This window comes from Manis javanica, chromosome 16, assembly GCF_040802235.1.
Source record: "Manis javanica isolate MJ-LG chromosome 16, MJ_LKY, whole genome shotgun sequence".
Lineage (NCBI taxonomy): Eukaryota > Metazoa > Chordata > Mammalia > Pholidota > Manidae > Manis > Manis javanica.
In genome coordinates this window covers 57,983,470-58,002,344 of record NC_133171.1, presented here as the reverse complement: position 1 = coordinate 58,002,344, position 18,875 = coordinate 57,983,470, and the positions used below count along the sequence as shown (strand labels likewise).

At 43.9% G+C, this 18,875-nt stretch overlaps 1 long non-coding RNA gene across 6 annotated transcripts; it reads right to left on the bottom strand.

Annotated features, from left to right (window-relative positions):
* Positions 1–35: 35 nt before the first annotated feature.
* Positions 36–12,553, bottom strand: LOC108396271 (uncharacterized). Of its 6 annotated transcripts, none has more exons than XR_012126014.1 (4): positions 12,440–12,553; positions 924–3,711; positions 329–384; positions 36–174 (listed from the first exon to the last, which is right to left on the bottom strand). It is a non-coding gene; the product is annotated as an uncharacterized lncRNA (long non-coding RNA). The 6 variants fall into 6 exon arrangements; XR_012126012.1 differs by having other exon boundaries at positions 329–1,146; positions 2,083–3,711; XR_012126013.1 differs by having other exon boundaries at positions 329–2,288; positions 3,038–3,711.
* Between the last annotated feature and the right edge of the window lie 6,322 nt (positions 12,554–18,875).

Here is an 18,875-nt window from a genome sequence, read left to right as displayed (position 1 = left end):
TGTCTGTTTATTAGGGATGTAATAGAAGGGGGAAAAAAAGATTGGGGAGGGAAGCCTGGAAATTTAGCCTTGGAAATGGGGAGGAAATGTCAGGTATTCAGTGTATAAATCCCATTTTTCTGAGCCTCCAAATCAGAAAATATGTATGAAAATAGGGAGGAATGGTCCGTGAAGCTGGAAGAGAAGAAAGCAGAGAGGTGTGTGAAATCAGACCCCAAACTTGCCGCCTAACAATAGCCCACGCTGAAATCCAGGGTTTCAATACTCAAAGGAAAGCAACAAAGTGGCCCAGAGAGTAAGGAATGCTTGTAGACCCAGACAAGACTACCTTGACGTTTGGAAGAAGAGTAATTGATCATCATTCCAAGAAGCTGGTTTCTGTAGCTGGAAAAAGAAGGAGGGAGAACCATCCACCCCACTGCCTCCCGAAAAGGGCGGGCAGGGTCGGCGACCACAGTTCTCAGGAGTCAGCTAGCCCGGGCCCTCGGGTCGCGGGCTGAGTGGAGGGGGGCCGCCGGGGGTTGTAGCTCTGCCTGTACGGGGAGCGCCAGGGAAAGCCCTCGCTGCCTGCGAGCCTCTGGTTCGCGGGCGGGGCCGGGCCGCAGGCCAGAGGCCGGGCAACGGGCTCCCCGCTGCGCCCCGAGTCCCGGGCAGTGCGGAGGCTGGAGAAGAGGAGCCGACTCGCAGGCAGGGGTAGATGCCCTCTGTTCCCCCTTCAGCCTCTCTGCCCCTCACTTCCTGTTTCCGTTTGCCCTTCGCGCCCCCACCCCGATCCGCCTCAAATTCCTGCTCGCAGTTCTCTGCCCTGTTGGCAGAAGAGTCAGCCTGTGGGTCTGAACCGCCAACCCGGCACCCACTCCACCCTTGGGATTTCTCCTTCCACCCCCTAGTCCCTAGCATCCTCAGTACCGACGCAGGCGCACCTTCCAGCCCTGCAAACACCGCAGTCTCGGTGACTGGGCGCCCGCCCCCAGAGACCTCCTGCCCTGCAGAAATAGACGATACCCACGGCACCCTCGTGGAGCCCCCTTTCTACGCCGTCTGCCTGGAACCCTTTTTTTGTGGCTCCCCTTCTCTTCGACCCCAGGTATCCAGGCGGTGTAGCGCTCCCAGGATGTTGCGGCGGGAAGAAGGTGGGCGGTGCTCCTGGAGTTTTAAGAAAGAGAAACAGCTGCGGAGGAGCTGAGAGACGGAGTCGTGGAGTGTGGAATGAGTCCCGACTTCTCTTCGGGTTCCAGGGGCGCCGGGAGAGTCACCCCCTCACCTCGTTCTTCCCAGCCCTAACCTTACTGGCTGCCTCCTCGTTCTCGTTCCCTCTTCGGCTCCCCTTTGGCCACAGTCCCATTCTACTTTTCAGTTCTCCTAACCTCCGTTCTGTTGCCCCCACGACTGTGAACATCTCAGACAAGCTTGTTTATTAAGGTGACACCATTGGGGGAGATATATCAAGCTTTGCTCTAGGTAAGTCTCCTCTACCCACCCAGGAATTAAAAATAACTACACTACCCTACTGGACCCAGTGCTCTCCTTCCCAGAGGCTGGGAGAAGGAGGGGGCTGCTCAGATCCTGTTGCACCCCTGGACCCCCAGGCTTAGTTTCCCAAGTCCTTCAGTCTCTCTCAAACCTGCACACATAGGTCAGGCAAAGTGAGAGATACAAAGTGTACAAAGAGACCACTGTTTTGTTGAGGGACAAGACGCATGGTGGAGAATAACTAGCAATGCAAAGGAGCAAGATAAAGAGAGGCTGATAATAGAAACTCTTCAGGTGGGACCAGAGTTTTGTTTTACGAGCTCTCCATGTGCTTCTGAGGTGCGCCAAGATCGAGGACCGCTGCAGTGGATGCACCCTGAGATGTTGGCTCTGCCCTTACAGAGTGAACGGCAAGTGTTCAGGGGAAGGCAGAGCGCCACACCTCTGGAACGGGGATCACTGCGAGCCTTGTGGGTGGTTAACAAGGGCCGCACAGAGGAGATAGGACTGCGTGGGATGGATGGAAAGGGAAGAAGTCTGGGGCATGGAGAGGTCATGAGAGGGAGAAAGGGGAACCTCTCTCTCCCTTGCCTCATCCCCCCATTTTACCTCTCCCAGGCTTCCTGGTCCCCGGACCATAGCAGATCATGTGTCTGAGTGCCTCAGGAGCTGGAGGTGAAGTGTCCTCGAGAGAACTCTGTCCAGGTGAGGCCCAACTCCGAGGGCCCTTTTCTTGCGTGGCAGCGCCCAAAGCCCTGGCAAACTGCCCACAAGGAAGGTGTGCACTCAGTCCTCCCAGCAAGCCCACGCCACACCTCAGGGAGAAGGGAAAGATCATTGAAGCCCAGCCACACCTTCAGCCAGGCGTAGGGCTCAGCCTGCACTCCCCCACCTCTTTTTCCTGTGTTCCCTCCACCTCCTTGCTGCTTCTGCTTAGTCTCCTCACCCCCACAGGCTGAAAGCAAAGGAAAGGAGGAGGAGAAGGCAGAACAGATCCCAGGCTCCCTATCTACTATGGCACCTCTCAGCCCCTCAGCTGTCACAACTGACCCATCCACACATGCCCGACCAAAGTCCCCGTTACCAGCACAAAGCCCTTTTCCTGCCTGGGATATGGAGTCTGCTTTCCTGCTGCTTCCTTCTCCCAGCACAGTCAGGCCCACTTGAGTGAACAGCCCTGACCCTGCCCCAGTGTGGGAAGCACATCAGCTAAGGGGCACACCTGACCCTGTACCTACATTCCCATGCTGGTGACCACCCTGCTCTTACAGCCAGTGTGGCCACAGCTCCCATGTGCCTGGGCAGCCCACCCCCACCCCATCCCTGTAACTAGCGTGGCAGGGTTTCTCCCAAGAGCTCCGACTGGTTGCAGCATGCCATTGTTCACACAGGCAAGCAGCCCTTCCTCTGTCACCTGTGGGTGGGGTTTGGGTACCACCCCAGCCTCATCCACCACGAGAAGGCTCATTTAGCACCCCTTCCCCTGCCTGAGTGTGGCAAACACTTCACCCAGAGTGCCAGCCTGGCCCATCACCTACAGGTGCACCCAGGGGAGATGCCCTACCTGTGCATCTGGTATGACCATGGCTTCCAACAGCACCCTGGCCCGTGATCCACCATCAGTGAGTCCACCACTGGTTCTTCTGCTTTTCTCGCCAGCCCACACCTGCTGGACACTGGTGTGCTCCTCCCCCAGGCACAGGCAATGACCCACTGCCACACAGCCCTGCATATGATGAGAAGCCCTTCCTCTGCCCCTAGTAGGGTGAGGGCCCTGGCCACTCCAGCCTGCACGCCACCAGCAGGATCACAGTTGGGAGCACTCACCTCTTCTTCATTTACATCCTTCCCCCAGCGTTGTCAAGACACTGAGCTGCCAACACAAGCACTTCATGTCCCGCCATTTGCACTTCTCCCACCATATTGCTTGCTTCATGGCTTCTTCATGGGCTGGGAAACGAGTCTCAAACAGTCAGCAGGGAGTCTTACGGGAGTGCCCCTCTAGAAGATGCCCCTGGGGCCAGCCTGGCACTGGAGGGTCCTGTCATCATTCACCCTAGTAGAAGGTTCTTCCAGGAGACTTACTCCCTTGGGCAATACTTGCAGTAAGTGTACTGTTACTGTTCATGTTAAAGGATAAAGTAGACCGTAGTTTCTTAACTAACTTCCCCCAAAGTACACTCTTTAGAACTTGGCAGATTTCTCCTGTGATGTATCAGAAAGGCTGGCTATTGACCCCTGCAAGAAAAAATTAAAGAACCTTAGAGATAAAAGGATGACTTGGGAGACCACTAGTCAGTCTCACCCTTCCAGGAAATATGTACTGAGTTCACTACATGTCAGGGACTGTTCTGGTATCTGGGTATTACAAACAGGCATATGATGTGCAACTTCACCCCAAGGATTTGACCTTGGGGTGTTAATGGTGAGCATCTCATTATTGAGTCCAGCATCTAGTTCTAACAATTGTATCCAGTATAACATCTCTCAAATCTGTCTACTCCTCTCCATACCTCCATCTCCCACATTCAGCCACCACCTGGACCACCAGGCTCTCCTCTGAAGCATTGTGATAGTGAAAAAACTGGGGATGACCTTCCCTAACACTAGATGCACACCTGAGTAACAGACCTTTTTGAAATGCAAACCTGATTGTTGCGGGCACCCTGCTGAAATCACTGAGATGATTTCCTACTGATCTTTGGTTAAAGACCCAAGTTCTTATACTGGCCTTCCCTTTCAGGTGTGGCCCTGCCAACCCCTCTACCATCGACTCCCAACACTTAGTGCTCTCTCCCTCACTCTCGAGTGTTCCACTTCCTGTCTGTGTGGTGCTTCCTCCGGCAGAGAGCCTTTGCAGGAGCCCACCCTCCTCCTGAAAGGCTCTTTCTTCCGTTTCTCTCTTAGCCCCTCTTCATTCTTGGGATCTCAGCTCCTTTACCACATCCTCTGGAAAGGTGCCCTAACCTTCCTTTCAGGGTCAAATTTCCCTCCTCTGAGCTGACACACCACAGTACACTTTTCCTTGGAGGCACTGAGTGTAGTTGCACTTCTATATTTGTTGGTGATTATTTGATTGAGTCTGTCTCCCTATAGAATGTAAGCTCCCTAAGGCCAGGAACCATGACTGCAGATGCTCACTCTTGCCATTCATTCGCTGGACCTAAAATTGGACACTCCATAAATATTGAGTTGAAATGGTTAGAGGGTGCATTGTGCCAGGATCTGGAGCAGAGGACTACATATTATGGGATCCCAGGGAGGATGGATTGATTTTAACCTCCAGAAGCTGCATGCAGCCCAGGAGTCCCATATGCCATTTCCTTAACACCATTACTTCCTCCATATTTCCTAGCATCATCCATCTCCTTAGTCCCCCCTTCATCCCAGGCCTTCCTCATCTTGCCTGTGAGACCCCTGCCCACTTTAACATTTTAGAGCCCCTTTCTAGTTTTGCCTCATTGGCTTCAAAAGGCAACATGGAATAATGGGGCAACAGCACAGGATTCAGAACCAGAATATCTGGGTTATAAAGTAGGTTAAAAGTATTAGCAGTGGAACTTCATCAGGCTATTAAACCACTCTGAACCCTAGCTTCCTTATCTATAAAGTGGGAACAACTTCAGAATCAAGCAAAATGGAAGTACTAGAAAATCTAAACACACCATCACCTAGAAGTACTGAATAAAATATGAAAAAAATTAAACATGATTGAGTTCTCAAGAAGGAAAGTAAAATCCCAGGTGCTAGAAACAAAGAAGAAACTGAAGGCAAGAGGATGACTGTGGTCCTTGAGGGGGGTTGGGAGGGAATTGGTTCTGTTAACTAAGGTCCATTACCAGCCACACACAGAAGGGAGATGGAGTTGGCCCTGAAGAGGCAGGAAATTAGATGAAAGGCAGCTGAAGCTGACTCAAAATGAAATAGAAAACCTGAATGGATCTATAAATTTTAATACTGAATGAGAAGTTAAAAACATACACACACAGAGTACCTAGATGGTTTTGTAGACAAAGTATTCTGCCAACTCTTAAAAGAACTGTTTATTTATTATATAAACTGTCTCAGACAATGAAAAAAGAGGGCTAGCCACCCTTATTAGACTAAAAATTCTAAATAAAATACTGGCAAACTGAATCCAGTAGAGTTTGTGCAAGTGTGTATGTATGTGCATGGGTGCATATGTGTACATGCGTGTATGTGAATGCACTTTCATCCCAGCAAGGCAAGGATGGTCCACTTTTAAAATCTATGATTGATATTTACAACACTGACATAGCAAAAGGAAAAAAACATGATTGTCCCAAGAGGTTCAAATAACACATTGGACAAAGCTTAACACTAACTCATGATTTTTAAAAATCTAGCTAATTAGGATTAGAAAATAACTTTCAAAGTCAAAACAAGGATACTAGATTTTACTATTTGTATTCAAATTGTGCTGAGAGGTCTGAACTGGCACATTAAGGAAAAGAAGAAATAAAGACATCACTATACATAGATGATTGATTATTGACAAAGAAAATTTACAAAGCCCACAGTAATCAGAACCAATACACCCCTCTGGGGACAAGATCAATATTCCAACATCAATATGCCTATACCAGAGCAGTAAACAAATAGAAAAATTTTTTTAAGAAAATACCACTTGTAATAGGAAGAAAAACTGTAAAATACTTAGGAATAAGTATAACAAAATATGTGCATGATCTTTATGGAGGAAATTATAAAACTTTATTGGAGAACATTTTGAAAAGAAGACATACAAGAATGGAGAGATATACTATGTTCATGAAGAGAAAATTCAATATAAAGCTGGTATTTTCCTCAAATCTATAAATTAGTGCAATTCTAATAAAAACCACAAGATAATTTGTGGAACTTGACAAACTGTTCTTAAAAGTCTTATGGAAGATGAAATGGCCAAGAAAAGCCAAAACAAGTTTGAGATGAAAGAATACCAGAGTTCTTGCCTTACCACATATCAGAACTTCACTCTAAAGCTAGAATAATTAAAACAGTGTAGTCCTGGCACATGTGTAAGTAAACAGACCACTAGCACAAAGTAGAACTTCTTGGAATCAGACCCTCACAGGTAGAAGGACTGGTATATGACAAAAGTAATACATCAATGGAAAAGGATAAATTATTTGTTACATTTTCTTGGGTTAATTGGCTATCCAAATGGGAAAAAAATAGATCCCTACCTTACAACATACCCCAAAATGAATTTCAGATAGCCTATTTCACAAAAAAAGACTTAAAACTGTTTGAAGAAAATATAATAAATTCACATCAGAGTAAGGAAAGATTTCTTAAACAACATACAAAATGCACCAATAAAAAGAAAGATTAACACATATGACTACAGTATAAACTATTTTTTAATTTCCGTAAGACAAGAGACATAATAAAAGAAAAAGACAAGCTGTGGACATGGACAATAATTACAGCCTATATAACCAACAAAGAATAGGTATCTAGAATTTATGAAGAACTCTTGCTGATCAATAAGAAAAGGACAAGGTAGGGTAAATGAAAAGAGGCAATGAATAAGCAGATCACCAAACAAGAAATCCAAATGGCCAATAAATAAATGAAAAAATGCTCAACCTTATAATAAACAAATCAAAACCATGAGATACTATTTTATACATACTAAGTCAGCAAAATTAAAATACTTCTGATAACACCAAGTGTTGACAAAAATGTGGGACAATAAGAAATCACACGTTTTGGGTTGATGTGTAAACAGCTATTACAAATCTGAAAATAAATTTAGCAATCCTTAATGCTGAAAATGCACATACCCTAATACCTAGCAACTTTGATTCTAGATGCATTCCTCAAACATTTCTATATGTACACAAGGAGGCAAGGATAAGAATGTGCATTGCAGTATCTTTCTTTTTTTATCAACTGTACATCACAGTGGTTCAACAGTCCCCCTCCCCCTTCTCCCCTGCCCCCCTTGGTAACCACTGGTCACTTCTCAGTGTCTTTGAGTCTAATGCTGTTTTGTTCCTTCTGTTTTGCTTTGTTTTATATTCCACAAATAAGTGAAATCATATGCTGTTTGTCTTCCTCTGCCTGGCTTATTTTACTGAGCATAATACCCTCTAGCTCCATCCATGTTGTTGCAAATGGCAGGATTTCTTTTCTTTTCATGGCTGAATAATATTCCATATGTGCCACATCTTCTTTATCTAGTCATCTATTGATGGACGTGCATTGCAGTATCTTTTGACTGTCAAGAAAAGGTGTAAGAAATCTATCCTTAAGGTAAATAATTGGATGAATAAAGTATGGTTTATTGTTACAATGGACTGCTTATTTTAACACAGCAATTAAATGAATTGTGGCTATATTTACCAATGCATTGAATAAAAGATAATTGTTAAAATGGATGTTGTATGATAGTTATGTAAGTTCAAAACCATGATACTTGTTTAGGAAAAAAATATCTGTTAAAACTACAAAATATGCTTGGGAATGATTCCCAGCAACTTCAGAATGATAATTACCACTGAAGGAGAGAAATGGGATGGGTTTTAGCAATCACTGTAGTGCTTTTTTTATTTTAACAAAAAGATACAAACCAAAAGAGGTGATGCTGAAGTAAGGATTTGCTTAATTTGGTTGTTGTGATGATTAAATGAGCTAATAAATGGGATGATATTGAATGAAAGTTAGATGTCAGTCTCTTTAGAAAAGTACAATGGTGGTTATGGAGGGGAAAAAATCTGACTTCCCTACCTATTCTCTGCCATGTGAAGTCTCACTCTTCCTATTTATACTTGTTAATCTTAGGCAAATGACTTAACTGCTGTATGCCTCAGTTTCCTCATCTATGAAAATATATAAAAAGTGCCTACCTCATAGCATCCTTGTCAGAGTTAAAGAAGTTAATACAAGTACTTAAAACAGTACCCAGCTTAGAGTAACTATTTTAGAAGTCGTTGTTGATGATGATGCTATTATTATCGTTAGGCATCACTTCCAGCCGCATATAACTTTTTTTTTAATATTCATCTTTAAAATCTCATAGGAAAAAAAAATCTCGTAAGAACCTCACTTCAGCAGTGAAAGAACTCAGTATGAGAAGATACAGACTCTGCTTTCAGGGAGCTAAATCAAGGACTGCAACCCCATATTCCTGTAAGGGCCAAGCAGGTAATGTCCGAAGTGCCAAGGTAAGGTTGTAACAGACTGAGAGCACCTCTCTGTTTGGAAAAGCAACAGCTCCTGTTTGGGTGTTGCCATTAAAAATTAAGAACTAGCTTTGCCACACTAAAAAAATTTTTTTCAAGAGAAACTATAGGTCCCAATTTTTCTGTAAAATCTCTCCATTTTTTTAAGTGTTGCAATTAATTCAAAAGAATAATAAAGGCACACTGTGAACCACATGAAATACTTGAGTGAGTTGCTAACTTTTGAGGTCTAAGAGAGGCTGGCACAAAGACAGAAGCATGAGCAGATCTTAAAATTACAATGTAATTAGAGCTATAATAAAGGTGAGTAACAGTGCAATGGGAGTGTGGTGGATTGAAGAAGGCAGCAAATCCTTTGTCACTTCTCTCATTGTGATATACGGTCTGTTTCCCCTTCCCTTGAATCTGGGTTGTCCTCATGACCTGTTTTGACCAATAGACTATGGCAGAAGTGACTGTGTAACTTTCAAGGTTGGGTCTTATGAGATCTGCAGCTTCTGCTCTTGCCAGTTAGAACACATCTCCTTGGAACTCAGTTGCCATGCTGTGAGGAAGCCCAAGCAGCCTCAGGGGGAGGCCAATAGATGACAACAGGTCTTGAGCCAGAAGCCAGAATCAATTGCTTGCCAATTGAGTGAGGCTGTTTTGGATTGTCCAACTACCCCCATGAACCAGCTAACACGAAATGAAGCAGCACTGACCAATCAATCTGCAGAATTGTGAGAAACAATAAATTTCTATTGTTTTGAGGCACTAAATATTAGGGTATCTTGTTGAGCAGCAACAGATAACCAAAGAAGGCAGCATAAGGAAAACGAGAACTCACTCTACCTAGAAGGTTCAGAAATGGCTTCATAGGATTGAGATTTGAGCTAATTCTTGAAAAAGGCATACACTGGCTTTTTTTGTGGAGGGGGCGATGGATAGTAAGTAGTTAACATTCCAGGTAGAGGGAAAAGCATGTACATTCCTTGGATAATGAAAAACTATGCTGTAATCAAAGTTTCCCAAGTAAGTTAGTTGTAAAAAGTACAAAGGTGGGAGGAATTGAAGATAATAATGTCTAACATTTATTCAGTACTTACTATGTACCAAGCACTATAACTGATGCTTCATAAAAGCATATTAATCTCTAATCCTCACAACATACTTATCTCATTTTTAAATGATTTTTTAATTAAAGCATCATTGATATACAGTCTTGGTTTTAAGTATACAATACAGTGGTTCAACAGTTACCCATACTACTAAGTCCTCACCCCCTCTAGTGTGGTTACTCTGCTAACATGGAAAGATGTTACAGATTCATTGATTATATTTTCCATGCTGCACTACCAACCCTGTGACCAACTTATATTATGATTGAGAATTTTTGTGCCCCTTTATCTCCCTCATACTCCTCACCCACCTACCCTAACCCCTTCCCCATGGTAACAACCAGTCACTTCTCAGTATCTATGAGTCTACTGCTATTTTGTTCTTTTGGTTTTGTTTTTTATATTCCATAAATATGTGAAATCATTTGGTATTTGTCTTTATCCACCTGGCTTATTTCAATTACCATAACAGGTCCATCCATGCTGTTGCAAATGGCAAGATTTTTTATGCCTGAATAATATTCCACTGTATATCCATTCATTTATTAATGGACACTTAGTTTGCTTCCATATCTTGGCTACTGTAAATAATGCAACAGTAAAAATAGGGGTGCATATATCTTTTCAAATAAGGGACTGTGTTTACTTTGGGTAAATTCCTAGAAGTGGAATTACTGGGTCGTATGGTATTTCTACTTTCAGTTTTTTGAGGAACCTCCATACTGCTTTCCACAGTGACTGCACCCATTTACATTCCCACCACTGTGGGAGGGTTCCCTTTTCTCTACGTCCTCACCAACACTTGTTATTTCTTATCTTTTTGGTAATAGCCATTCTAACTGGTGTGAGGTAATACCTCATTACAGTTTTGATTTGCACTTCCCTAATGATAAGGAATGTAGAGCATCTTTTCATGTGCCTGTTGGCTATCTGTATTTCTTCTTTGGAAAAATGTCCCTCTCCCATTTTATACATCATGAGAAAGTTGCAGCCAGAGAGGTTAGTTAACTTGCCAAAGATCACACAGCCAACAAATGGCAGAGCCAAGATTAGAGGCAGCTCTGCAAAGCCTGTGCTCTTTCTGCAATATTGTAGTGACACTACAGCTTCATATTGCATTATATCCCAAAGTGCTTTGTGTTCCAGGTGAAAAAGTAGAGAGTTTACCTGAAGGGAAGAGGCAACCATTAAGGAATTGTGAATAGGAGAGTGAGATGTTCCACTTTTCACTTCAGAAACATCCTTCTGGCAGCTGTGGGCTTAAGAGGGGATGGCAAAGCTGGAAGCAGACCAGTAAGAAGACATCTCCAGAGGTTTAGGTGGGGACACCTAAACAGTGCTGCATTCCGTCTTTCCTGGGAACTGAACAGGCCACCTGTGTCTGCCCAAGTGGCTGAGACTGGGAGTTAGATTCAGGGGCAGAACAAGGTTGAATACTCTGACACACAGAGAGCACTGAAGCCAGGTCATAACCTGACGGGAAAATGAAGTTCAAACCCAGGAATCTAAAGGTCCAGAGGTGAGATTAAGGCTAGGGTCAGATAGCTGAGAGTTAGGCGCTGGAAAGAGGCAAGATGGGGGAATGAGGTCAAGAATGACCAGGAAAGGTCCTGAGCACTGGCTGCAAAGCCCAGGGAGTGTTTGTGGTTCACTTTTGTGAAGCTGATGGGCACATGGTGCCAGGAGGAAAATGCCATGTTGGTAGGCAGGCAGTGGCAGCAGGGTTGGAGAGATTCAGATATGGTAATAAGCCGGAAAGCAAAATTGCTAGGATTTTGTGATTAGAACCTGGGTGAAGAGCAAGAGTGTGACCTGGGGTGGGGGCCTTCCAGCTTCCTGGCTTGGGCAGCTGGTTGCTTGGTGATTCCTGAAACCAGGAACCTTGGAGAAGGAGCAGGTTTGGGAGAAAAGACAAATTCAAATTTGGGGATATTCAATACTTGCTTGTTAAGTTTGAATTGAAACATTAATTTTTAAGCAACTGGAGACATTCAGATGGAGAGATTCATGAGACAGATATCTGGGAGTGGAGGTCAAGAGAGGAAGGAATCTGGGGAGTGGAGGTCAAGAGAGGAATCTGAGCTAGAAATGTGCACTTAGGAGTCACCAGCATAGCAAAGGGTGTGAGAGTGCTAAAGAAGGGTGTGGGTGAGGAGGGAAGAGAGCCTGGGCCAAGGCGTGGAAAGTAGCCTGAGAGAGTCAGTGAGGTAGGAGGAGAAATGAGAATGAGAGAGAGAGAGCGGTTCACAAAAATCAGCAGAGAAAGGAACTTCACAGGGTAGAAAACAGAATCAAATGCTCCAGATAAGAAAACCAAAATGAAGATGAAAAATATCCACGAGATTTGGCAATGAACAGGTCCATCTATGGTTACCTTAGGGAGAGCCCCTTCCACGGGAGGGTGGCAGGCGTAGAGCCGAATGCAGTGAATTGCAGAGCTGTATTAGTTATCCACTGCTGTGCAGCAAAGTGCCCAAACCTTAGTGGCTTACAACTGAACCATAACCATACATTAACTCCCCTGGATTCTATGGATTAGGAAACTGGGTAGGCACAGCGGGACCCCTTGTCTCTGCTCCACAAAGTCTGGGGACTGAGCACAAAGTCTGGGGTCTCGCTGGCTGGGAGCTGACATCATCTGAAGACTTGTCCACTCACGTGTCTGTCTGGCAGCTGATGCTGGCCGCTGTTGAAACATGTTGGCTGCTACCCCAGCACAACAGGATGGCTGGGTTCCTGGGGGACAAGACTCCTGAGGGAAAGAGAGTATCTTGATGTTTGAGGGCCTAGGACAAAAGTACAAATAAGGAATATGAAATTGCAGGGATTTAATCTGCCTGTTCAGATTGTAGATTGGATGAAAGTGAGCCTGAAAAGTGTTTTATCAAATCTACAACTTGAACAGGTCAGACAAAATCCATGCAACTTTATATTCGTTACTGATTTAATTTTGTGTCAAAACAGGGACGATATTGTGGCCTCCATTTGTCTTTCCCCACTTTTAAAAAATTTAAGTAGGTTGCTTCCTTGAAAATATTCTTTATTATTTTCAGCTTTTTTCTTTGAGTTCCATATTCATAGTTTCTATTTCTATCATGATTTCAATGTGTACTCATTCTCAATGATCTAGGATTTAAAAATAAAATCTAATTTAGCCAGAGTTTACAAAATTTAAATGTATTTTCACCAAAATATGTAAATGTAAAAAAATTTAAGATCACTTTAATATGTTGTCAGGGTTATTTTCTTCTAAAGTGTTCAAAATTATCTATTGAAAAAAACAAAATACATGGTAAAATTAATAATATTAATATTTTAAATCTAATTTAAATAAAACTGATTTTTGGCTTACTTTCAAAATCTTTACTAAATAGCTTTATAGAAATCAAAGTCTTCAAAATCTAGTATTCATGTTCATTCATTTACCAGTATTGAGAATCAGTATCATAGAGGATGTATATAGAGATCAACTTCACAAAAGTTATGTCTGGACCTGCATGCATACAAATTTAACAGTAATAAGAATCATCAAGTATTGCAAAATATTCCTCTATTATCAGTATTTGCCAACTATTGTGAATGCAGCCCAACATGAATAGATACCCCTAGCACATAAACAGAAGGAAAAAAGTGGACACTCAACTCTTCTGGGAAATGATAATTTATCATGCTATTTGAGAGGTAAGCACTTTCACCACTTAAATCCTCCCTACACTTACAGGGTGTGCCTTGGAATCTAGCAAAGCACAACCTCTAACTTTCATAGGATTCAGTTGTAGTCATCTTGTTTCCAAGATACAAGGGGAGAGATTGCCAAAGCATTTCCTTGGAGCTTGAATGGTGATAATTATGAGGGCAGATGTTCAGGGTTTCAGGTTGAGCTATGCCAGCACGGAGGGCTGGACCCCAAGTGACAGGGTGTCCACGTGCCATTTAATAAATGTGTGTGATGGGTGAGGCTCCCTAAAGTGTGTGGGGCAAGGCAGGGCCCTTGCGGTCCAGATCTGAGGATGATACTGATTGTGGGAGGAGATCATGATTCAGTTTGGAATATGCTGTTTATGGTACCTTTGAAACATCCAAGAGGGGATGCTGAGTAGACAGTCTTGATACATGAGTCTGGAGATAAGAGGGAAGATAGAAATTTAAGAGTGATAAGCTGACAGCAACTGAAGCCAGGGTCAGGTGTGATCAATCTCCTGAACGGAGAGGAGGGGTTCAGGATTCAGTGATCCGTGATGGATTCCAGTGTGGCCAGAGGGCAGGATGAGCCAACAAAGGAGCAATAAGCAGGCCGAGGGCAAGGAGGAAAACCAGAGGAGGGCTCAGTCCTGGGAGCCAAGGAAAGGCAGTGTTTCACAAAAGAATTGGTCAGCAGTGTCGAATATGGTTTGGGAATTCAGCCAGGCAAACAAAAAAAAGCCATGAAGGTCATTGCAAAAGCAGTTGAGTGATGTGGGAGAGGCGGATGCCAGCCCAGAATGGTTGAGGAGCGGACAGAAGTGAGGGAATAGAGAGATCATTTTTCCCCCAACTTCTTATGAAAAGTTTCAAACATACAGAGAAGTTGAAACTACGGTACAATTATCACTGTATATCCACCACTTACCTAGATTTAACTTCCAACATTTATAGACAAATACAAATATTCAAGTATTTACATATATTCTTGAACCATGTAAAATTTAGGAAATCTCATGATGCTTCACACTCTGATACTTCAGCATACATCTTGTAAAATAAGGACTTTCTCCCATTTAACCACAATGCCATGATTATAGCTAAGAAAATAACATCAGGCTCCTAATACCTAATGTAGAGAATACACTCAAATTTCCTCCCAACTAACCCCAAAATGTCTCCTGTATATGTCTTTTCAAACCAGAATCCCATCAAGGTACATGTACTGTGTCTGCAAGTGAGGCTGGATTAGGTGACGGAAAGCAACAGAGTGTCAGAGGAAGAGGTAGGTGGGAGGGGTTGTTTTTGTTTTGTTTTGAGAGGGAGAGTTTGAATATTGGGGGGGAGGCAATAATCAAGGAAATGGGATGCAGAACATGATCAGAGAGACTTGCCTTGGGTAGAAGGGCAGCTCCTCTGCTCCAGTGGCTCTCAAAGTGGAGTCCCCAGGCCAGCAGTGTCAAGCATCAGGTGGGAGCTAGTGACAAATGAAAATTCTGGTCCCCCACCCTGAACTACTGAATCAGAAACATGTTTTAACATGCCCTCCAGGCAGTTATGACACATACTGAGTTGGAGAACCATCTCTCTCTTCTGACATGAGGAACGAGTGGAGGGGGGCACAGGAGCAGTATGGAGTTGGGAACAGGTGGTTGAGGGAGTTTACCTCTGATGGCTTCAGTTTTTGGTGACATAAGAGCAAGATCATCAGCCAAGAGTGAGGTGAGAGACAGAGAGAGGGGTCTTGTAGGTTTAAGACCAGGGATTTTAAAGTAGCCAATGGCCAGCCTGATGTGGCTGGGTCCACCGTAGGGTGGATGGCCACAAGTGAGGAGTGGTAACCATCTCTTGGTTGCATGACTTCCTTCAACACTTCTGAGCTAGCAGAGTGACCCTGAGGGAAATGTCACTGGGTTCATCTAGGGGTGGGGTTTTGCCAGGTAAGTGCAGGGGATGAAAATACAGAGGGGCAAGGGAGTTCAGGATATTGTCAAGACAGCCGTTGAAATGAATGTTCATGCAGTTGAAGCTGTGCACAGGTGTGTTTTCCTATATATATATATAAAACAATAACAATATTATACAGTGTAATGCAGTGTATAATATTATATAATATTTTATTAATATTACAATTATATTATACATAATATCATACAATATTATGCAGTGACAGTAGTGTAACTCCATTCCAGTCCCTGGACTGGATTCCAATGTGTGTAAGTATGTGGAGACAGCACCAGATTACGCTGGTTAAGGGCTCCCTCCTACAAAACTGCTCTCCACCCCCCACTCCAGACGTGGTTCCCTGTGCTTCTGACCTACCAGCTACAGATTGGAGGTTCCCTTGACCTCCCTCTTAGGTTTCATTAATTTGCTAGAGTGGCCCCCAGAACTCAGGAAAACACGTACCTTTACTAGTTTAATAAGATACCATAAAGGATACAAGTTAACAGCCACATGAAGAGATACAGAGGGCAAGGTCCCAAATAAAGGAGCTTCTATCCCTGTGGGGCCTGGGGCCTGGCTCCGTGTCCCGTGGAGGCGTTCTGGTTCCCCAGGCTTAGAAGGTCTCTCCAACTGAGAAGCAGGATCCAAGACAGCAAAGAGTGGTAAGCTCTTCTCAGGGGGTTTTGCAAGGGCTTCATTGCCTAGTCCTGACTTAATCACTGGCCATTGGCTGATTCGGCCTCCGGCCCTGCCCTTGGGCGGGTCCAAAAGTCTTCATTAACAGGACAAAACAGTCATTTCACCTTTAAGACTCCAGTGTTTTCAGAAACTGCGAATGAGAACCAAATATACCTAGGAAATACATATTTGGTATGACCAAATATGTATTTCTTTTGACTTATTATGTCACAAGCTGGATAAGGAGGAGCTGACCGATGGAGGAAGGGAGGCATCCTTGACCTGGAGGTCCCAGAAGGCTGATAGATGGTGAAAGGAGTAGACAGACAAAAGGAGGGAAGGTTAGGTGATGGGGGCTGGGCCGGCTGCTTGAACGAGTGACTCTTGAGGAGGGCTGCTTTAGCTGACAAGGTCCAAGGTGTGAAAACGAGAATGAGAGGCTGATCTGGAGCACATAAGTTCCTGGGAATGGAGTCACATGTTGCTGAGAGACCAGGTGGGGAATGAGTTCTCCACGCAGACAATTAGTAGAGAAGAAATAGACATTCTGCCAGGTGCCAGCATCCAACTGAGTGAGGTGAAGAGGTCTAACAGGGGACAGATGATAGCAAAGAGGAAGGAAGAGGGCAGCTGAGCTCAATGGCTGAGCCTCAGAGGCAGGGGGTTATTTTAAAGCACAAAGTGGGGGTTGGAGGAGGAGGAGGAGTCTGGAGGCAGCAACGTGGAGCAAGAAAAGCACCCTCCCCTAATAAGAAAACAAACAGTTCCCATTTCAGAGGCCTGCAGAGGAAGTAGTGCCCTCAAGGGAGAGTTATATTTCAGTTAAAGCCAGGAAGTGAAGGGAGCACTCGGAGAAGTAAAGGGGATGAGGAGATTTGCAGTTCATTAGAGGGCATGAGGGTAGCTTAGGGATGGGGCAAATGGAGCGCTGGGTCAGAGCCAGAAAATACAGAGCGTCGTGGAAACAGCAATGCAATAGAGTAGATGGGCTAGGGAGTTTAATTTCAACTATCACACGATAAAAACAGGGATGGGAGGGTACATCTGGAGATGAAGAACAGAATCACCTACTGTCAAAGACAATTGCTCAAGCACAGGGCCATATGAAGAGCTGGCGACAGTGCCTAAAGAATGCTACGTTTGCAGAACTTACACTGGACTATTAATGAGGCCAACCAGGGGCCAAGAAGTGATCCTATGCCCTGTTCTCATAGTGGGGCCCCACAGAGTATCCTGGGACAGAAATGGTAGGACAAAGTCTTCTTGGATCTTCCCTGTGCAGACGTGGGGACCTCCTGTCTCCTGTCCACTTGCTCCAGACCTGGCCTATCCAGGTTCCTTTCAAGGAGCTGCTGCCCCTTCCTTTCCTGCATGTGATCTATACTGAGGCTTCTCAGCCACCCGGATGAGTCCAAGACACTGAGCATTCGGTGGTCATCTCTGTAGCTGCATCTTGGGTTTCTCCCACCAGACCCCATCCCCCCAAGACAGTGTCAACCTCCTCTGATTCTGATCCAGATGCTGAACTTAAAGTTGAACCCTGATCCTAATTCCATTTGAGAAACAATATGATACTGAAGTTACATATACTCATGACTCTTTCCCTTTCCCAAATCCAATGTAATACGTATTCAAAATATATTAAATATACAAAACAGAATTTGATAAAATTAAATAAATGAAAAAATAGAAAATCCCCATTTATAGCAGAAGACTTTGACGCACTTTTTCAATAACTGATAGAAAAGAAAAAAATACAAAGAAAAATCAGTAAGGATATAGAACATCTGAAAAACACAATTAACAACTTGACCTATTTGACAAATATAGAACTCTTCCCCCAACAGCAAAAGAATCCACATATTTGTGTATAGCAAATTTTATTTATCAAAATTATCCCATGCTATATCAGAGAAAAAGCTTCAGAAAAAGCCAAAGAATTGAAACAATTCAGTTTATGTTCACTGAAAGGCAGAAATCAGTAGCACAATAAGAAAATATCAAAATGCTTAGATCTCAAGCAATATGCTTCTAAATAATCCTTGGAGTAAAGAAAATACCACAATAGAAATTAGAAAATTGTTTGAACTGAATAATAATGGGAAGATAAAACATATCAAAACGTGTTAGATACAACTAAACAGTGTTTAGAGGGGCACATATAATTAAATCCATATGTTTGAACAGGAGATGGAAACCAATGATCTGAGATCATCTTGAGACACTAGAAAAAGGTCAGCATATGGATTTCAAACACAGCAAATAGGAGAAATAATACAAAGATGGCACCAATAAAATAGAAAAGGAAATGTTCAATGAAGACATTCAACAAAGTGGAAATGGAATGGAGTAAGGACTCATATGTGGCAGTTAGATTACTGTCACTCAGGGAGGGTGGGATTGGGGCTTACAGGGCTTGGAAACTCACCCTGGAGGGTGCTGGTCCAGCAGCTCTGCAGATCCCACCCTACACAGGGAGAGGTGAGACCGGGAGTTGAGAGGGGAAAGGGGAGTCTCAAAAGGTGTGCGCGTGTGTGTGTGTGAAGTGGATATGGTTAAACTGCCTTGTGTGCAGTGGCATACCAAGCAGGGTTGAGTGGCATACCAAGCAGGGTTGAGGAGTATTTTGTCACTAGCATTGTGGAATAGAGGATGAATGGTAACAAAAAAAAGTAGGTTTTAGTTTTATTTTAAAATCTTCTATAGGCAACACACCTTACTGCCTGCACTGGGGCAACCCTCCCTCTGCCCTTGCAGCCTGTGTGGGCCACGTGAGTAAACAGTCTGG